The sequence below is a fragment of the Bos indicus x Bos taurus genome, chromosome 6, assembly GCF_003369695.1.
Source record: "Bos indicus x Bos taurus breed Angus x Brahman F1 hybrid chromosome 6, Bos_hybrid_MaternalHap_v2.0, whole genome shotgun sequence".
NCBI lineage: Eukaryota > Metazoa > Chordata > Mammalia > Artiodactyla > Bovidae > Bos > Bos indicus x Bos taurus.
Window position 1 is genome coordinate 101,403,337 of NC_040081.1, and position 22,774 is coordinate 101,426,110.

At 42.1% G+C, this 22,774-nt stretch overlaps 1 non-coding gene across 1 annotated transcript; it reads right to left on the minus strand.

Annotated features, from left to right (window-relative positions):
- Positions 1-6,644: 6,644 nt before the first annotated feature.
- Positions 6,645-6,751, minus strand: LOC113894838. Its single transcript, XR_003511677.1, has one exon. It is a non-coding gene; the product is annotated as a U6 spliceosomal RNA (small nuclear RNA).
- Positions 6,752-22,774: the final 16,023 nt, after the last annotated feature.

Below are 22,774 nucleotides of genomic sequence, written 5' to 3' on the forward strand. Positions count from 1 at the left end.
AACTGTACATTGCAAGTTTTATCTTTTTTGACCATGTGCTCTATGGAGATAAGAAAACTAAGGCTCATGGTCCCACTTAGTAAGTGAAAGAGTCATGACTTAAACTCAGGTCTTCTGACTCCAAATTTTATCCCCTTTATAAGACTGTGCCACAAAACTATCATAAGTGACTGCATAGTAAAAAGCAATGTATGTGCATTTTACACACACTTTATCTAGCTCCTGTGAACTATGGGGCTTCCCTTGTGGCTCAGCTGGTAAAGAATCCACCTGCAATGCGGGAGACATGGGTTCGATCCCTGGGTTGGGAAGATCCCCTGGAGAAGGGAAAGGCTACCCACTCCAGTATTCTGACCTGGAGGATTCCATGGACTGTATGGATTCCATGGGGGATTTCCATGGGGTCACAAAGAGTCAGACGTGACTGAGTGACTTTCATTCTCACTTTCTTTCTGAACTTTGAGATAGCAGTACATGAGCAAGTGAACTGCCTAAATATCTCCCATATGACCTTTTCATCCTTACTGTTACTGGTTATGTTTAGCTTTCACCCTTTAACACCCACATTCAAAAAAAAATTTTTTTCCTAGATTTTCTCTAATAACACAGAGTTTTGTCTTTGACATTTATGTTCTTCAGTCATCTATAAATTTGTACATAATATTAGGAAGGGATCCAGTTTTATTGTCTCCATACGGCAATCCAGCTTCCCACTTATCTATTTTGGTGCCAACAACATCCAGTATTTTTTCCTATATTTTTGTAATATGCTCTAATATCTGATGAAGCAAGACGTACTTTTTATTCTACTGTTCCAAGCTTAACTTAGCTATTTACAGACTTTTACTCCTCTCTATGACTTTGTCAAGCTCCTTAAATTTTTCACTAAAATGTTGATTGGGCTTATATCAAATTTATAGATTATTTGAGAAAATTACTATCTTTGTAGTACTAAGTTATCTCACCCCAAAACAGGGGATGTCCTCTCATTTGTTCAGATCATGCCTTATGCTCTCCAGTGTAGTTTTATGTTTCTCTTCATACATGTATTACTACTTTAAATAGTGCCTTTAATTCCATTTTCTGGTTCATTATTGTCAATGGGGAGAAAAGCGCTTAATTTGTGAACACTGTGCTGGTATCAAAACTATTATTCAACTTTCTTATTATTTCTAATAAGTTTACGATTTGACTCCATTGGTAGTTTTCTATAGATGATCATATTATCTGGAAAAATTGCAGTATAATCTTTTCTCTTATATCCCTTCAGATGTCAGAAATTTCCTAATAGCATTGGCCAAGACCAGTGATTCTGTACTAATTAACACCAGTAATATTGGACATTCTTTTCCTGATCTCAAAGGCATACATTTAGGGTTTCTCCATTTGCTTCCATGTGCACTGCTGAGAATATAATACCCATTAATTATACCTTAAAACTTGGATAGAAATTGTTTGCATAATCATCTAGGCCTTGAGGGGTTTTTGTTTTGTTTAATCCTTATTAGTCTGTTCAAGTTCTTTCTCCTTGCAATATTTTTGTTGTTTTGTGTTTCTTCTTTAGGTTTTGTTCATTTAATTTTGGTTTTCAGTTTTATTTACACACAAATATTCACAATTCTGTTTTGCACAGTTTTAATTTCTGTTGAGACTGTGGTTAATTTCCCTTTTTCATATTGTTATTTTATTTGTATTTTCTCTCCTCTTTTCATCAATCTTGCCATGGATTTGCCTTTCTTATTTATTATTTCATTACTATTTCCTATCTTTTAAAAATATTGCTGTTTTTATTTCTTCCTTTTATATTAGGGCTCCAAAATCACTGCAGATGGTGACTGCAGCCTTGATACTAAAAGACCCTTGCTTCTTGGAAGAAAAGATATGACCAACCCAGATAGCATATTAAAAAGCAGAGACATTACTTTGCCAACAAAGGTCTATCTAGTAAAACCTATAGTTTTTCCAGTAGTCATGTATGGATGTGAGAGTTCGACCATAAAGAAGGTTGAGGGCTAAAGAACTGATGATTTTGAACTGTGGTGTTGGAGAAGACTCTTGAGAGTCCCTTGGACAGAAAGGAGATCAAGCCAGTCAATCCTAAAGGAAATCGGTCCTGAATATTCATTGGAAGGACTGATGCTGAAGCTGAAGCTCCAATACTTTGGCTACCTGATGTGAAGAACTGACTCATTGGAAAAGACCCTGATTCTGGGAGAGATTGAAGGCAGGAGAAGAAGGGCACAACAGAGGATGAGATGGTTGGATGGCATCACCAACTCAATGGACATGAGTTTGAGCAAGCTCTGGGAGTTGATGATGGACAGGGAAGCCTGGCGTGCTGCAGTCCATGGGGTTGAAAGAGTCAGACACGACTGATCGACTGAACTGAACTGATGTTTGTCTTTTGCTTCTTTCTTGTTTCTTTGGATATTTCTTTTATTCCAATACCATAGTTAAATTCTTAACTGTTTGTTTTCAAACTACCTTGTTTCTTAATAAATATATGTATTTGTAGGTATTGTTTTCATTGCTATGTATTTCTAAGCTATCAATTTACTTTGTACTTTCCTGTTTTCTTTTCTTTCTTTCTTGCACTTTCCTTTTCTTTTTATTATTTACTTATTTTTGGCTGCACTGGGTCTTCATTGCTTTTTGAGGTCTTTCTATAGTTCCAGTGAGCAGAGGGCCACACTTCATTGCGGTGTGTGAGCTTCTCATTGCGATGGCTTCCCTGGTGGAGCACAGGCTCTAGGCATGGGGTAGAGTTATAAAGCATGGGCTCAGTAGCTGTGGCACTGGGCTTAGTTGCTCTGAGGCATGTGGGATCCTGGACCAGGGTTGGCACCTGTGTCCCCTGCATTGGCAGGCAGATTCTTTTGCACTGCGCCACCAGGGAAGTCCTGCACTTTCCTTTTCAACTTAAAGGTTATTCAGTAATACATACCTTAATTTTTGAATAGGTGGAATTGTATCTATCCTTTTGTAATTAAATTTTAGCTTCATTGCAGTGGGTAAGGGCCAGACATGACCCTAATGGATGGCAGCAAAGGGAGATCTTCCCAGTAGGCTTATCTGCTGTCCTGGATTGAACAGGGTTCTCCCCCAAATGCATGTCCCTCCAGGACCTGGGCATGTGACTTTATTTGGAAATGGCATCCTTGCAAATGTAATCAAGTTAAGAAGGTCCTGTTGGGTTAAGGTAGGTCCTACCCCAATGACCCATGTCCTTATAGGAGGGAAACTTGGATACAATACACAGGGAAAATGCTGTGTGATGACAGAGGCAGAGATTGGAATGATACATCTACGAGTCAAGGAATACCAAGGATTGCCAGCAGCAATGGAGAGGTGAGAAATAATCCTGCCCTGGTGGCTCAGTGGTGAAGAACCCACTGGCCAATGCAGGATATGAGGTTGAGGTTCCTTTCCTAGGTCAGGAAGATCCCCAGAAGGGGGAAGTGGCAACCCATCCAGTATTCTTGCCTGGGAAACCCATGGACAGAGGAGCATTTTGGGCAACAGTCCATGGGGTCGCAAAAGAGTCGGACACAACTGAGTGGCTAAATAACAACAGAGCTTTCAGAGAAAGAAGAGCCCTACTGACACTTTGATTTCAGACTCCTCGCCTCCAGAACTATGAGACAACTTCTGTTGTTCTAAGGCACCTAATTTATAGTGATCTGTTTTGGCAGTCCTAGGAAACTAATATATCTGCTTTATCTGATGGGAGAAGACAGACATATGTACACTAATTCATGTGATGTTGCTAACAGTTTGGCTGGATGATTAGGGAAGCGAGCAGATTGAAAAGTGGGGATAGAGATGTACAGAGAAGAAGAACGTTGACGAGCTTCTTGGAAAGGACACAGACTGTAAAGATATTTGTGTCTACCTATATAAATGCTCTCCAGAAGGGATTCTCTGCAGAGGAGGCACTTAATAATCCAGAGGACAAACAACATGCTCTGTGGATGTCAACCTCTTTCAGACACCCAGTGCTTATTCATGGGCCAGTGAACAAAATGGTCCTATCAGGGTTGGAGGGTAGCCATGGACATCACAACGCAGACTTCTCCTTACCAAGGCTGATCTATCTGGCTAATGCTATCACCGAGTGCCTTATCTGCCAACAGCAGAGACCAGCACCAGCCCCACATGCCCCCCACCCCCACCCCACCGCCGATAAGGCACCATTGCTCAGGGTGATCAGCAGCCACCTGGTAGCAAGCTGATTACATTGGAACTTTTCCATTGTTGAGAGGGCAGAGAAGTCTTCCTCACTAGAATACACACATAGTCTGAGTATAGCTGGCTTCTCTACTTGTAACCATTCTGCCAGGACTTCTTATCAGTAGAGTCACAGAATGCCTTATGCAACATCAGCACTGCTTCTGATCAAGAAATTCATCTCACAGCAATAGAAATGCAGCAGTGAACTTACCAACCTAGATAGCATGTTAAAAAGCAGAGACATTACTTTGCCAACAAAGGTCCATCTAGCCAAGGCTATGGTTTTTCCAGTAGTCATGTATGGATGTGAGAGTTGGAATACAAAGAAAGCTGAGTGACGAAGAATTGATGCTTTTGAACTGTGGTGTTGGAGAAAACTCTTGAGAGTCCCTTGGACTGCAAGAAGATCCAACCAGTCCATCCTAAAGGAAATCAGTGCTGAATATTCATTGGAAGGACTGATGCTGAAATTGAAACTCCAACACTTTGGCCACCTAATGCAAAGAACTGACTCATTTGAAAAGATCCTGATGCTGGGAAAGATTGAAGGCAAGAGGAGAAGGGGGCAACAGAGGATGAGTTGGTTGGATGGCATCACTGTCTCAATGGACAGGAGTTTGTGTAAACTCCAGGAGCTGGTGATGGGCAGGGAAGCCTGGCGTGCTGCAGTCCATGGGGTCACAAAGAGTCAGACACGACTGAGAAACTGAACTGAACTGAATGAAATTACACCTGTAAATTAACAGATCTTGCCATATATTCCATCATCTAGAAGAGGCTGCTCTAGCTTCACAGTGAAATTGCTTACTGGAAACTCAGTTACGGTGTCAGTTGTGAGACAACACCTTTAAAGACAGGATTGTGTCTTGCAAGACGCTGTAGTGGTATTGTCTCCACATCCCAGAACACATGGATTCAGGAATCAGAGGGGGTAAGTGGGAGTGGCTTCTCTCACTGTTGTATTCAGTAACCCACTCACAATTTTTTGCTTCTCATCCTGGCAACTTTGAGATTTGTTGCTTTAAATGTCTTAGGTCTGACAGGGGTGGGAGGTGGGAGGGAGGCTCAAGAGGAAGGGTTTGTATGTATACTCACGGCTGATTCAGGAGAATCAAACTAGTCAATCCTAAAGGAAATCAACCCTGAATATTCATTGCAAGGACTGATGCTGAAACTGAAACTCCAATATTTTAGCCACCTGATGTGAAGAACCGGCTCATTGGAAAATATCCTGATGCTGGGAAGGATTGCGGGCAAGAGGAGAAGGGCACGACAGAGGATGAGGTGGTTGGATGGCATCACCAACTCGATGGATATAAGTTTGAGCAAACTCCAGGAGATGGTGAAGGACAGAGAAGTCTGATATGCTGCAGTCCATGGGGTCTCAAAAAGTCAAATGTGACTTAGTGACCGAACAATAACAGTGGCTGATTCATGTTGTTGTACAGCAAAAACAAATGCAACATTGCAAAGCAATTATCCTCCTATTTTAAAAAATTAAGTTACTAAAACGTTTAAAAAGTTAAAAAAAAAAAGGATCTTTGTTCTCAAAAGAGAAATGCTTCCACACAGCAGCACATGCACTAAATTGGAAAGTGAGGCTGCCACCTGGCCTCCATCTTGGATTTATTATGTCTCAGAGTGACAGGCAGTAAAAAAAGGTCTCTGCTGCTGCACTGATTGATCCTGACTCCCAAGAGGAAACAGATTGCTGCTAACCATTGAGTATGAACAGGACTACATCTGGAACCCAGGGAATTTCCTGGCATATTGCTTAACATTTCCTTGCTCAATAGTAAGTATGAATTAAGGAAATAAAACCAAAAAGAGGCAGGAGTATAAAAAACTGATATGCTTCAAGATGAATTCACTCTGCTAGGAAACCGACCAACTAAGCTTGTTATTGTTGCTCAGTCACTCAGTCATGTTTGACTCTTTGTGACCCCATGGACTGCAGCACGCCAGGCTTCCCTACCCGTCACCATCTCCCGGAGTTTGCTCAAACTCATACCCATTGAGTCAGTGATGCCATCCAATCATCTCATCCTCTGTTGCCCCCTTCTCCTCTTGCCCTCAATCTTTCCCAGCATCAGGGTCTTGTCCAATGAGTCAGTTCTTTGCATCAGGTAGTCAAAGTATTGGAGCTTAAGCTTCATCATCAGTCCGTCCAATGAGTATTCAGGGTTGACTTCCTTTAGGACTGACTGGTTGGATCTCCTTGCTGTCCAAGGGACTCTCAAGAGTCTTCTCCAACACCACAGTTCAAAAGCATCAATTCTTTGATGCTCAGCCTTCTTTATGGTCCAACTTTCACATCCATACATGACTACCAGAAAAACTATAGCTTTGACTGTACACACCTTTGTCGGCAAAGTGATGTCTCTCCTTTTTATTTTTATTTTTTTTTCTCATTTAAAAATATGGAACGCTTCACAAATTTGCGTGTCATCCTTGCGCAGGGGCCATGCTAATCTTCTCTGTATCGTTCCAATTTTAGTATATGTGCTGCCGAAGCGAGCACTGTCTCTCCTTTTTAATACGCTGTCTAGGTTGGTCATAACTTTTCTTCCAAGGAGCAAACATCTTTTAATTTCATGGCTGCAGTCACTGTCCTCAGTGATTTTGGAGCCCAAGAAAATAAAGTCTCTGACGGTTTCCATTGTTTCCCCATCTATTTACCATAAAGTGATGGAACCAGATGCCATGATCTTAGTTTTTGAATATTGAGTTTTAAGCCAGCTTTTTCACTCTCCCCTTTCACCTTCATTAAGAGGCTCGTTAGTTCTTCATCACTTTCTACCATTAGGGGTTGCTGATATTTTTCCTGGCAATCTTGATTCCAGCTTGTGTTTCTTCCAGTCCAGCGTTTCTCATGATGTACTCTGCAGATAAGTTAAATAAGCAGGGTGATGATATACAGCCTTGACATACTCCTTTCCCAGTTTTGAACCAGTCTATTGTTCCACGTCCGGTTCTAACTGTTACTTCTTGTCCTGCATGCAGGTTTCTTGGGAGACAGATAAGGTGGCCTGGTATTCCCATCTCAGCTGAGAGCAAAGGAAATATGGACTAGGTAATGAAAGAAGGGGTTCGTAAATACCAACTATGGCTCATGACCAGTTACAAAATCAAGGACAAGAGGGACTTTGGGTGTTTCCTCTTTGCTTGTTATGTGTATGTGTTTATTTGTTAATGTTAAATATTTTCTTCTTTTTCCTATTCTTTTCCATACAAATTTCTGGAGGTTAACTTTACAATTGCTTTTAGTCTTTAGGTAATAGTGGGTTGGCAAAAAAAGGTCCATTTGGGTTTTTCATTAGGATGTTATGGAAAAACTCTTAAGGAATTTTTGGCCAACACAATAGAATATTTATTAGGATTGTGGCTGATTTTGAGCTAGTGTTAAAATACAATTTTTAATTTTTTAAATTGTGATAAAATATGCATAACACAGAATTCATCATTTTAACCATTTTAAAAGGTACAGTTCACTGGCATCAAACACATTCACATTTTTTGTGCAACCCTCACCACCATCGATCTTGAGAACTTTTTTCATCTTCTCCAACTGACACTTGGTACCCATTAAATAATAACTCTCTATGCCCTCCTTCCCTCAGCCACGGCAACCACTATGCTACTTTCTATCTCTATGAACTTGACTGCTCTAGGATTGGCTTAAGATACGATTTTTTTGAAAGTTAAGATTATAACTCTCATACAAATATAAAAAGATTATATGTCAGAGGTTTTACTTACCTCATTAATTAATGAGGAAACCAGTAAGATGTTACAGTTAGATCACAGAAGAACTCAACAAAGCACACAGATAGGCAACTAAGAATGCTGGAATGAATTTAGAAAAAGATAGAAAATGGTGCAACCACAGGAAGGCAATCAACTGTATTTCACTGGACACAATTCATTTCCATTCCTAAAATTGTTTACATTATTTCTCATTCTCTACAACTTACATAATATGTGAAACAGTCCAAAAACAATGGAAGGAAAAGAATGCTGTTGCTGTTTACTCGCCAAGTCGTGTCCAAGTCTTTTGCAACCGTGTGCACTGTATGTGGCCTGCCAGGCTCCTCTGTCCATGGGATTTCCCAGGCAGGAATACTGGAATGGGTTGCCATTCCCTTCTCCAGGGGATCTTCCCAACCCAGGGATTGAACCCATGTCTTCTGCATTGGCAGGCAGATTCTTTAGCACTGACCCGCCCGGGAAGCCCCCGTAAGGAAAAGATAACCAGGAAGAATATTCAATAACTACACACATAAACATTAATGAATATTGACAATATAGCACTGAGTGGGGGGGAAAATGGCGGTGGACTGTCCCAGGTATTCACGTCTTGTTTGCCAACTCCAGTGCCTCCTGGAGATGGACGTTCTGTGAACATTGTGATTTGCCAGCTGGTTCAGTGTTAGGCCTTATCAACAGAGGGCGCTGGAGAGACACCGCAAGGCCCAGCAGAGGAGGTGGCTGCCCTTTCTGGATCTTCCGGTTTCTGTCACGTCTCCTATGGAGACCCAGTGGCACTCACTCTCCAGCAAATCCCACCACTACCCCAGTGGACAGCTTCCAGCTGACCACCCCGATCTGCGGGCCACACCCCAGCTCGGAGCTGCGGCTCTCCAGTGAAATTCTGCCAGCTGGTGAACTGCAACCTCGCCCTCTCCAAGGAGGCCTAAGTCACCGCTGGGGCCAGGGCCTGTTCAGAGTTGGTTCCTCCCTCAAGTATTCTTCCTCAACCTCAGAGCTAGTAGTATTACTTGCATTTTCTATTCCACAGTTGTCTTTTCCCTCTCTCAATAGTCTTATAAACTTTGTTAAAAGTCGAACCACCTTCCCTTAGTTGCTAACTGTTACATTAAATGCTCCCTGATAAATCATTAGTGTGGTTTCTGTGTCCTGACCGATACAACCATAACCATAGTTATTTTCTCCCTATTTATTTATTAAATGCATCACATCTATATAATTACCCTAACAAAAGAAGTACATATTCGTATGGTCTCCTGTCCCTTTCATTTTTCTACCAGAGCATCTATCGTATTAATAATATCCAGGATTTTAGTTTGCATTGTAGTGGATATATTTTTTTCTCTTTTGTTTGGTCCTAGTTGCTTTCTCTTTTTTAAGGTTACAAGAGACTTTACTAAAGTATATAATAGTGTTTAAAAAAATTCTTTATTTATTTTTGGTTGCGCTGTGTCTTCATTAGGAGCCTGGTAGGCTGCAGTCCATGGGGTCGTGAAGAGTCGGACACGACTGAGCAACTTCACTTTCACTTTTCACTTTCGTGCATTGGAGAAGGAAATGGCGACCCACTCGTGTTCTTGCCTGGAGAATCCCAGGGACGGGGGAGCCTGGTGGGCTGCCGTCTATGGAGTCGCACGGAGTCAGACACTACTGAAGCGACTTCGCAGCAGCAGCAGCAGCAGCAGCAGCAGCAGCAGTGTCTTCGTTGATATTCGCAGTCTTTCCCTAGCTGCAGTGAGTGGGGTGTACTCCTCCCTGCTGTGCACTGGCTTCTCATCGTGGTGGCTTCTCTAGCTGTGGAGCACAGAGGTGTGGGCTTCAGTTGTGGTCCATGGGCTTAGCTGCTCCACAGCTAACTTCCTGGACCAGGGATCAAACCCATGTGCCCTGCACTGGCAGGTGGATTCTTATCCATTGTACCACCAGGGGAGTCCTATAGTATTCTTAATTCTCTTACTTCTGATATCTCTTTTTAATTCATTAATTTATACTGCACTATTTGGCTTGTGGGATCTTCGTTCCTCAACCCAGCATTGAACCCAGATCCTTGGCAGTGAGAACTCAGAGTCCTTACCATTGGGCCACCAGGGAATTCCACTGACATCTCTTAAACACACCAGTTTTCTTTTTTTCCTTCTCATTTCTGTACTTCCTCAAATATATTTTCAATGTGGGTCTTTGTGTGGCATATTTTTTGAGAACTTGTTTGCCTGAGGCTAATATCACTTTTCCTATGCTTTCATTTTTGAATGACACTTTGGCTGAATACAAGACTCTAGCCTCACAATTTTTTCAGTACTTGGTATATATTACTCCTTTGTCTTCCTGCAGCCAGTGTGCTGTTGAGAGGTCTAATGTCAATATGACTCTTGTTCCTTTGTAGATCACATGTCCTCTTTTTCTAGAGAGTTTCAGGGTTTTCTCATAATGTATAGGTCTGGTTTTTCCTTATCTCTTCTCTTTGGCATTTTATGAGCTGAAAGCGTTCATCTTTTCATTGGTTATAAGAAATTTAACTTTTTTTCCCTTCAAATATATCCCCTCTTCCTTGTTCTTTTTAATTTTGTCATTTGAAACTCTTACATAGATGCTGGCACATCGTACTTCTTTTCTTCACATCTCTTTTCTATGTTTTTTTATTTATCACTTCCTGGTAGCTTTTCTATTTGTGAGTTTCTAGAAGAAGCCTGCAAACTGCAGACCATGGGCCAAATCCAGCTTACCATGTGTTTTTTGTAAATAAAGTTTTATTGGAACAGCCAGACTCAGTCATTTACGTACTGTCTTTTGTGCTACAATGGCAGAATTAAGTAGTTGCAGTGGAGGCCATGTGACCAACAAAGCTTAAAATATTTACCATCTGGCTCCTTATGGAAAACATTTGGCAACCCATAATCTAAAGGGCAGGGTTAATTTTGTTCCTTCTGTCCTGAAGACCTAAATGTTCCTTGCCCAGTTTTGGTAAATAAATGAATAGATGAATAGCCTTTGAAAGGCAGATTATTATTTCAAAAGGTGAAACTGAAGGATTATTTTCAAAAGGTAGAAACTGAGCATTCTAGCTAAAAAGAACAGAAACAGAGTAAGCAAAGAGAAAGAAGTGAAAATCAGGGGTAGATTTTCAGTAGAGCAAAATATTTAACACAAGCGAAGCCAAAAAGACTGCCTTAAGAATTATTCCAGGTAGTCTTGGGTCTAGAATGGGGAATTGGTCTCTTTGCAATTGCCAGACATGTCATGTGACCAGAAATATGCTTACAGAGGACGCATGTGGCGGCCCTGTGGATAGCAGATTAGAGAGAGAGAGGTGGGAAACTGCTCAGAGGCTGCTGGAGTAGTGCAATGAAAAGAAGCTGCCTCAATCCAGGGGTGGTAAGTTTGGAGAGACGAGGCAGCTTGTCAGAAAGCCATCCATTTCAGAATCGCAGACTTGGTCGACACAGGGTCCCACGATATTCTAACTGAATTATTGGGCAAGTTGTTCAGTCTGAGTTCCTTCATCTGTAAAACATGGTGATTCAGTCCGGATGAAACTAGGAAATGAACCCTCCTGCCAGTAGAGAGAATTTAATAGGGGAACTAGTTAAAAGGTACAGACTGGAGAGCTAGCTGTTAGACCCAACCAGGGAAGGTGAGACTACCGAGGGATTAAGCAACTGCAGGAAACAACAAACAGCCACACCCAAGGCTGGGACTGAGGGGGAAGCATTATTGGAGCCCAGGAAGCACAGTCACTCATCTGGGTCTGTGGGAGATGGTGGTAGGGAGGAGGGGCTGCCTCTGGGTCAGAGAGAGGAGCAACACCCTGGAGTCTCCTCTCTTCCTGCCTCCAGGCTCCTCCCAGCGCTATCCATTGGCTCGACCCAACCTAAAGTCCATCTCCCAGCAAGAAGTCTGCAAAAGGTGGTTTGCAAGAATCAACACCCTGTGATTCACAGCGCAGTAGAGGAGGAACAGGGGCTGGATGAGGGAAAAGAGCAACTCACCAGCACACAGAGGGTTCCTGTGAACACCTCGGTTGAGATTACATCCTGAACTACCACACAGTATACAATCAGTGAATGGTAAGTGTTCCTTTTTTTATTACCATATCTTACTTTTCTATCATCAACTTTTACTCTTTTTCCTTTCATTTCAGATGTGTTGAAGTATTTCTAGTTTCTACAACTTACCAGGAAGTCTGTCACTCTGGGACTTGTACATGTTTGGCTGCACGGTGCCCTCCCCAGTCACACACATTCTCCAACTCCCTCTTTCGCTTTATGATCATCCTAGGTTCTACCTCTGGCAAGATGTCTTCCCTGAGTCCACTGGTTTTTGTTAGATGCCCCTGTCTAGGCTCTGAGAGCATCCTTCTGCATGCCTGTCCCATAGCATTGAGCAGTCTCTGTGACAATGATCTACTTATCCTTTTATTGCTCTGTATTAGTTTTCTGTTGCTGCAGAACAAATTATCACAACCTAGAAGTCTAAGACAATACCCATTTATTACCTTACAGCTTCTGTAAATCAGAAAGCCAGTGTACTTGACCTGGGTCACTGCTCACAATCTTATTGGCTGAAGTCAAGGTGTTGTCTGGGTGTATCCTCATTTGGGCTTCCCAGGTAGCGCTAGTGGTAAAGAGCTTGTCTTCCAGTGCAGGAGACATAAGAGACATGGGTTCGATCCCTGACTCAGGAAGATACCCTGGAGGAGGGCATGACAACCCTCTTCAGTATTCCTGCCTGGAGAATCTCATGGACAGAGAAGCCTGGCAGTCTATGGTCCATAGGATTGCAGAGATGGACACAACTGAAGTGACTTTGCATGCATGCACGCATCCTCATTTGGAGGCTTAACTAGGGAAAGATCCCTTGCCAAGTTCCTTGGCAGAATTCATTTCCTTGCAGTTGTATGACAGAGTCCTATTTTTTTTTTTTTTTTTTTTGCCAATTGGAGGCCAAAAACCACTCTCAGTTCCCAGAAACCTCTCTCAGGTCCTTGTTTTATGGCCTTCTCCACAACAGAGAGGGCTTCCCCGGTAGCTCCATTGGTAAAGAATCTGCCTTCAGTGCAGGAAATCTGGTTTCAATCCCTGGGTTGGGAAGATCCCAGAGATTGAGAAGGAAATGGCAACCCACTCCAGTATTCTTGCCTGGAAAATCCCATGGACAGAGGTCAGGCTTGTTCCTTTGAAGCTGAAGAAAAGCATCTGCTATAGTTTTGAACCTCTCTGACTTCCTCCTTTGGCCCTTATATCTTCTTTTTTCAAAGAGCTTGCCTGGTTAGATAAGACTTACCCACACTCAAAGAGAAGAAATTAAACAGCAGATACACAACAGGAGAGGGAATCTTTAGAGCCATCGTAGAATTCCACCATCGGAGACTTCCTTCGTGGTCCAGTGGCTAAGACTTGGTGCTCCCAATGCAGAGGCCCAAGTGTGATCCTTGGTCAGGGAACTAAATCTCACATGCCTCACCAAAAGACCCTGTGTGCAGCAAATAAAACAAATATTTTTTAAAAAGAATTCTGCCTTCTACACTCTTCTTTGAGATGTGAACTCTCCAAGGACAAGGATAGTCTCTCATTTGTCTTTGTATTCTTGTGATTGAACAGAATTAGTACCTGACACTTAGTGGTGGTGGTTTATTCACTGAATTGTGTCCAACTCTTGAGAACCCCATGGACTGTAGCCCACCAGGCTCCTCTGTCCCTGGGATTTTCCAGGCAAGAATATTGGAGTGGGTTGCCACTTCTTTCTCCAGGGTATCTTCCCAACCCAGGGATCGAATCCTGGTCTCCTGCATTGCAGGCAGACTCTTCTATTTGTTTTTTATAATTTTATTTCTTTATATTTGGCCGAGCTGGGTCTTCGTTGTTTGTGGGCTTTCTGCAGTTGTGGGGGCTACTCCCCAGTTGTGGTGTGAGGCTCCTCATGGTGATGGCTTCCCTTGTGGCTACTGGACTCTGGAGCACACGGGCTTCAGTTGCGGAGCATGGGCTTAGTTGCTCTGCAGTATGTGGGATCTTCCTGGACCAGGAATCGAACTCGGGTCCCCTGCATTGACAGGTGGATGCTTAACCACTGGACCACCGAGGAAGCCCTGCAGGCAGACTCCTAACTGACACTTAGTAGTCATTCAGTAAAAGAATGGGGAAATGAAACAGAAACAGGAAGGGAACTTGTAGGGAAGGGAAATACTTAGAAGGAAAGTTAAATATGACTTGGTGGGTAAAGGACTTTTTTTGGTAACTAATAAACTTCAATTTTATTAATGTAGTAAACTCAGTTTTCTACAATTTGAAGGAAAGTTATGACCAACCTAGATAGCATATTCAAAAGCAGAGACATTACTTTGCCAACAAAGGTTTGTCTAGTCAAGGCTATGGTTTTGCCTGTGGTCATGGATGGATGTGAGAGTTGGACTGTGAAGAAGGCTGAGCGCCGAAGAATTGATGGTTTTGAACTGTGGTGTTGGAGAAGACTCTTGAGAGTTCCTTGGACTGCAAGGAGATCCAACCAGTCCATTCTGAAGGAGATCAGCCCTGGGATTTCTTTGGAAGGAATGATGCTAAAGCTGAAACTCCAGTACTTTGGTCACCTCATGCGAAGAGTTGACTTATTGAAAAGACTCTGATGCTGGGAGGGATTGGGGGCAGGAGGAGAAGAGGACGACAGAGGATGAGATGGCTGGATGGCATCACTGACTTGATGGACGTGAGTCTGGGTAAACTCCGGGAGCTGGTGATGGACAGGGAGGCCTGGCGTGCTGCGATTCATGGGGTCGCAAAGAGTCGGACACGACTGAGTGACTGATCTGATCTGATCTGATTTTTATTTATTTTTAAATTGAAGTATAGTTTATTTCTGGTGTTGCATTAGTTTCAAGTATACAGCAAAGTGACTCAGTTATATATGTATATGTTCTTTTGCAATTTCTTTTCCATTATAGGTTATTACAAGACATTGAATATGGTTCCCTGTGCTATTCCTTGTTGTTTATCCATTTTGTATATAGTAATGTATATCTGTTTATCCCAAATTCCTAATTTATTCCTCCCTCCCCCCACTTTGCCTTTTGGTAGCCATAAGTTTGTTTTGCATGTCTGTGAGTTTATTTCTGTTTTGTAAATAAGTTCATTTGTATCAGTTTTTCAGATTCTACATGTAAGTGATATCATGCGATGTCATATGATATTTGTCTTTCTCTGTCTGACTTTTTTAGTATAATCGTCTCTGCTGCTGCTGCTGCTAAGTCGCTTCAGTCGTGTCAGACTCTGTGCAACCCCACAGACGGCAGCCCACCAGGCTCCCCCATCCCTGGGATTCTCCAGGCAAGAATACTGGAGTGGGTTGCCATTTCCTTCTCCAGTGCATGAAAGTGAAAAGTGAAAGTGAAGTCGCTAGGTCCATCCATATTGCTTCGAATGGCGTTATGTCATTCTTTTTGATGACTGAGTAGTATTCCATGGTATCTGCATGTGGTGCATCCTCTTTATCCATTCCTCTGTCGATGGACATTTAGGTTGTGTCCACATCTTGGCTATTGTAAATAGTGCTGCTACAGGGCACGTGGGGTACATGTACATTTTTTAATTAGAGTTTTCCTCTTTTCCAGATATGCGCCCAGGAGTGGGATTGCTGGATCATATGGTAACTCTATTTTTAGTTTTTTAAGGAACCTCCATACTGTTCTCCATGTTGGCTGCACCAATTTGCATTGCCACCAACAGTGTAGGAGGGTTTCCTTGAAAATGGACATTTGAACCTGAATCCTGGGTTGGCAACCAAATAGGAGGAATTAAGTTGGGTGGGTTGTGGAAGAATGAATGGACAGAGTGAAAAACTATGAGCTTCATACCAAGTATGCTGATTATGTTTTGTCTATGGGACAACCCTGTGGAAATTTCCTGCAAATATACGAGAGTGACAGTTTGGAACTCAGATGAGAGAGATGGATTGTGGTGAACTGTGTAGTTAAAGTTGTACCATAGTCTTCAGGACCCTTTTACCCCCAATCTTGCTCCACTGGGAGCTCACCACCCAGTGGTGCCTCAGCATAACTTGGTTCTTGTATTCTGGTTCTGTTTGTTATTTCTTTCCCTTTTTCGTTTTCCAAATATTTGATTTTCCCATCATCTCTCAGCTTACTTATCCTATTCCTATTTAACCCTCCAGATGTAACTGTCAGAATGAAAACCCATTGCCAACTCCCTCAGGCTTGCTGATATAGATTTAACTGCAATAGGCATTGGTTGGGATGTTTATATTAAAGGAAATCAACCCTGAATATTCATTGGAAGGACTGATCCTGAAGCTGAAACTCCAATACTCTGGCCATCTGATGCAAAGAGCCAATTCATTGGAAAAGACCCTGATGCTGGGAAAGATTGAGGGCAAGAGGAGAAGAGGGAAACAGAGGATGAGATGGTTGAATGGTATCACTGACTCAATGGACATGAGTTTGAGCAAATTCCAGGAGATGGTGAAGGATAGGGAAACTTTTGCCTGGAGAATCCCAGGAACGGGGGAACCTGGTGGGCTGCCATCTATGGGGTCACACAGAGTCGGACACGACTGAAGTGACTTAGCAGTAGCAGGGAAACTTTGTGTCCGTGGGGAAACTACAGTCCATGGGGTCACAAAGAGTTGGACACGACTTAATGACTGAACAACAACAACGACAAAGAATATAACCCTGAGAACCCAGAAAAGCTGGATTCAAATACTGTCTCTGCTATTTGAACTATATAATCATGATAGAGATGAATAATCTCTCTGAATTTATTCCTTCTTCAAACAGGAACTAGAGCTATACACATATTTTCAAGGGAATTTAAAACAAATTATTTATGAAATGTTTAGTAAGCTGTTCTTCCTCTTCTTCTAAGTTGCTTCAGTTTTGTCCGACTCTGTGCAACCTCATAGACGGCAGCCCACCAGGCTCCGCCATCCCTGGGATTCTCCAGGCCAGAACACTGGAGTGGATTGCCATTTCGTTCACCAATGCAGGAAGTGAAAAGTGAAAGTGAAGTCGCTCAGTCGTGTCCAACTCTAGCGATCCCATGGACTGTAGCCTGCCAGGCTCCTCCGTCCATGGGATTTTCCAGGCAAAAGTACTGGAGTGTCGTGCCATTGCCTTCTCCGTAGTAAACTGTAGGTATTCACAAATACCTACATTTTTTATTTAGAGAGAAATATGGATTTGGACTTATAATTTGCTCTAGATTCACTCAGTTCAGTTCAGTTTAGTCGCTCAGTTGTGTCCGACTCTTTGCGACCCCATGAATCGCAGCACACCAGGCCTCCCTGTCCATCACCAACTCCCGGAGTTCACTTAAACTCACGTCCATCAAGTCAGTGATGCCATCCAGCCATCTCATCCTCTGTCATCCCCTTCTCCTCCTGCCCCCAATCCCTCCCAGCATCAGGGTCTTTTCCAATGAATCAACTGTTCGCATGAGGTGGCCAAAGTACTGGAGTTGCAGCTTCAGCATCATTCCTTCCAAAGAAATCCCAGGACTGATCTCCTTTAGAATGGACTGGTTGGATCTCCTTGCAGTCCAAGGGACTCTCAAGAGTCTTCTCCAACACCACAGTTCAAAAGCATCAATTCTTCGGCGCTCAGCCTTCTTCACAGTCCAACTCTCACATCCATACATGACCACTGGAAAAGCCACAGCCTTGACTAGACGGACCTTTGTTGGCAAAGTAATGTCTCTGCTTTTGAATATGCTATCTAGGTTGGTCATAACTTTCCTTCCAAGGAGTAAGCATCTTTTAATTTCATGGCTGCAGTCACCATCTGCAGTGATTTTGGAGCCCCAAAAAATAAAGTCTGACACTGTTTCCCCGTCTATTTCCCATGAAGTGATGGGACCAGATGCCATGATCTTCGTTTTCTGAATGTTGAGCTTTAGGCCAACTTTTTCACTCTCCACTTTCACTTTCATCAAGAGGCATTTGAGTTCCTCTTCACTTTCTGCCATAAGGGTAGTGTCATCTGCATATCTGAGGTTATTGATATTTCTCCCAGCAATCTTGATTCCAGCTTGTGTTTCTTCCAGTCCAGCGTTTCTCATGATGTACTCTGCATATAAGTTAAATAAGCAGGGTGACAATATACAACTTTGACACACTCCTTTTCCTATTTGGAACCAGTCTGTTGTTCCATGTCCAGTTCTAACTGTTGCTTCCTGACCTGCATACAGATTTCTCAAGAGGCAGGTCAGGTGGTCTGGTATTCCCATCTCTTTCAGAATTTTCCACAGTTTATTGTGATCCACACAGTCAAAGGCTTTGGCATAGTCAATAAAGCAGAAATAGATGTTTTTCTGGAACTCTCTTGCTTTTTCCATGATCCAGCGGATGTTGGCAATTTGATCTCTGTTCCTCCGCCTTTTCTAAAACCAGCTTGAACATCAGGAAATTCACAGTTCACATATTGCTGAAGCCTGGCTTGGAGAATTTTGAGCATTTCTTTACTAGCGTGTGAGATGAGTGCAATTGTGCGGTAGTTTGAGCATTCTTTGGCATTCTTTGGGATTGGAATGAAAACTGACCTTTTCCAGTCCTGTGGCCACTGCTGAGTTTTCCAAATGTGCTGGCATATTGAGTGCAGCACTTTCACAGCATCATCTTTCAGGCCCACTTGACTTCACATTCCAGGATGTCTGGCTCTAGGTCAGAGATCACACCATCGTCATTATCTGGGTCGTGAAGCTCTTTTTTGTACAGTTCTTCTGTGTATTCTTGCCATCTCTTCTTGATATCTTCTGCTTCTGTGAGGTCCATACCATTTCTGTCCTTTATCGAGCCCATCTTTGCATGAAATGTTCCCTTGGTATCTCTAATTTTCTTGAAGAGATCTCTAGTCTTTCCCATTCTGTTGTTTTCCTCACTAGTATTTTCCAAATTACAATTTTAGATACTAAATCAATGAACAGTACTATTATATAACTCAAAAATATTCATAATCCCTTTGGGATTGGGAAATAGTGTATAGTAGCAATAAATAAAATCTTATACATAATATAAAACTCATTGTACTTGTTAGAAAAAATGAGGTCAGAAAAAAATAAAAGGTCAGGTCACTAAGAACTATGTTTTATGCAAAGTGATCATGATAAAATGCAGTTACTTTAATTACAATGGTTGTGCACTTCTTGCAGCAAAAGATAGCAGGTTTACATTTGCATATCTTCCTCCCAAGTAGATATGTAAAAGCTGGGAATTTCTGTGTCTGCGTACAATCTATGCCCAGCTCTCAGTACACTTTCTCCCATGGCCTCAGCGATTAGGATGACAGCCTTACTGTCTCCTATTCATCTTTATTTTCATCTGGCAGCCACAGTAGTCTTTCTATAATGCAACTTGATCAAATCAACTTCCACTTAGGATGAAAGGAATGCTCCCTAGGTTGGCACGTAGGGCCCTTCACCACCAGTTTGCCTTTGATTTTTCCTATGTTCTCATCACTGCCCTTCATAATCTTTGCTGGAGAACCTACTTCTCCTCTTTCTTTTGTGTTCTTTTTTTTTTTTTTTGAAACTGGCTCTATCTCCCCTGCCCTTTGCCTGGCTCAGGCCAGTCCTCCTTCCTCCCTTTCACTGTTCCCCGCTCCCCGTCTACACCATCTTCCCCCATCTGGGTTGAAGTTTTCAACCCAATGTATACTTATAACCAAGTGTATGCTCGGTTAGGATTTATCTGCCAGTTTGGTTAGGACTTTCTTACACGTTGAAGTAATTCATTCCCTTTGAAATATACATGCAGTAATTTTGGAGTAACGTCATTTAAACTGCTGGTTTACAAGACTCAGGTCTTGCTGACTACAGAGTTTAGGAATATTCCAGGCTGCCCAAGCAAACAGCTGTCAGTGTTGTGATGCAGGCACATTTCCCTTCAGTCTCAATCTCAACATGTATTCCCACCCTGCCTTGTGCAGTTCAGGAACTCTGAGAATATAGCCTATGAGCTTCTCTGAGTCCCTGGAGATTCATTTGTTTGTTTGCAAAATTTAAGTAGAATCATGGCTGAAAATTTTCAGGTAAAACCCCAGGAGTCCTTACACAAAGAGGCAGTTGAAAAAGTTCCATAGTTGTATTACAAAAAAAAGGGGGGGGGGGGCAAAAAATTTTTTTCAGTTCTGTTATAAAAAAGATCACTTATGTCAGAGACATGCTTCACCTAAGCAGAAACATGATCAGAAATAAAATGACTAAGTTGTAAAGATGAAGAAAGTGCTAGAATTTCAGCCAGTGAACTAAAAATGTAACTGAAGAATTCCTATAATGAAGATAGAGGAGAGTGTAGCTAACAAAGTGTAATGTCTGCATCTCCTTTGCATAATCGCTTTTCAATTATGTCATACATTTTTTTGAAAATTTAGATATAACTTCCCTGGTGGCTCAGATGATAAAGAATCTGCTTGCAAGGCAGGAGACCTGGGTTCGATCTCTGGGTTGGGAAGATCCCCTGGAGGAGGGCATGGCAACCCACTCCAGTATTCTTGCCTGGAGAATCCCATGGACAGAGGAGCCTGATGGGCTACAATCCATGGGGTTGCACAGAGTCGGACACTACTGAAGCGACTTGGCATGCACTCAATCACTATTTAAAACAACCTGCTTATTAACTGATTATATACATTGTGACCTGGAGAAAAGGCAGAAAAGCAACTTAAAAACTCACAAGAATGACTGCTTTTCCTTTATGGTGACTGCAGCCATGAAATAAAAAGACAACTACTCCTTGAAAGAAAAGTAATGACCAACCTAGACAGCATATTAAAAAGCAGACACATTACTTTGCCAACAAAGGTCCATCTAGTTAAGGCTTTGGTTTTTCCAGTAGTCATGTATGGATGTGAGAGTTGGACTGTGAAGAAAGCTGAGCACCAAAGAATTGATGCTTTTGAACTGTGGTGTTGGAGAAGACTCTTGAGAGTCCCTTGGACTGCAAGGAGGTCCAACCAGTCAATGGTAAAGGAAATCAGCCCTGAATGTTCATTGGAAGTACTGATGTTGAAGCTGAAACTCCAGTACTTTGGCCATCTGATGTGAAGAGCTGACTCATTGGGAAACACCCTGATGCTGGGAAAGATTGAAGGTAGGTTGAGAAGGGGACGACAGAGGATGAGATGGTTGGATGGCATCACTGACTCAATGGACATGAGTTTGAGTAAACTCCAGGAGTTGGTGATGGACAAGGAGGCCTGGTGTGCTGCAGTCCATGGGGTTGCAAATAGTTGGACATGACTGAGCGACTGAACTGAACTACCTGTCCAGAAATTAATTAATAGAAGCATGCATTGGAATTGTCTATTTACCTACCTGTTTCTGCAAGGCACCAGAAGCTCATGAAAACAGGTGCTCTGTGTCATTGACATGGCCCATTTTAAGGCACGCTGCCTTAAAAATATTCCTATCAATGTCATGAGCTAACCTCTGAACCAAAGGTACATCATCTTCAACAACAACAACAAAATCTGCAACATTGCATCCCTCACCTCCAAAAGCAGTAAAGCCAAATTATCAAACTTTCACTGTCAATGTTATTTACTAAATTGACTACAGATTGAAGGCATTAGGAAACTTCATTGGATTAGGAATACAAGGGAAAAAGTTTTAGATTGATTAAAAAAAAACCCTTCAGATTATAAAGTATGACTAGGTTTATTAAAAAGAATAAAATAATCTATTTGCAACAACATTAATTCAGTTCAGTTCAGTCGCTCAGTCGTGTTTGCAATGTGGATGGACCTAAAGATTGTCACACTGCGTCAAGTGAGTCAAAAGGAGGAGAAATATTACATGACATCCCTTACCTACAGAATCTAAAAAATTATACAAATGAACTTATTTACAAAACAGAAACAGACTCACAGACTTAGAGAATGAATTTATGGTTGCCAGCAGGGGAAGGATGTGGGGAAGGGATAGTTATGGAATTTGGGATGGATAAGGTACTCATGGGGTCACAAAGAGTCGGACATGACTGAGCGACTGATCTGATCTGAAGGTACTCACTGAGCTTCCCAGATGGTGGTACTGGTAAAGAATCTGTCTGCTAATGCAGGAGATGCAAGAGATGTGGGTTCAATCCCTGGCTCAAGAGGATCCCCTGAAGGAGAACATGGCAACCCACTGCAGTATTCTTGCCTGGAGAATCCCCATGGACAGAGGAGCTTGGCAGGCTACAGTCCACAGGGTCGCAGAGAGTCGGACATGACTGAAGCAACTTAGCAGGCACTCATGCAAGTACTTGCTGCTATATTGATAATGGATAATCAACAAGGACTTACTTTATTGCACAGGGAATTCCGCTCATTGTTATGTATCAGGCTGGATGGGAGGGGAGTTTGGGGGAGAATGGATCCATTTATATGTATGGCTGAGTCACTTTGCTGTCCATCTGAAACTATTGCAGCGTTTTTCATCAGCTACACTCCAATATAAAATAAAGTGTTTAAAAAATAAAAAAATGGGAGGTGGGAGAGGGGTTCAGGATGGGGAACACATGTACACCCATGGCAGATTCATGTCAATGTATGGCAAAACCAATACAATATTGTAAAGTAATTAGCCTCCAATTTAAATAAATTTATATTAAAATATGACATATATTTTTATTTATATATAAGCTTATACATATTTTACAATGAAATATATTAATTCCATAACAAAAAGGTTAAAATATTCGTTATGATTAGAATAGATATCAATCTTTGTTAGAAACATTTAAGAAGCATGCAAACTGGCATCTGTCTGGGGTGATGGCTGTCCCACCTGCC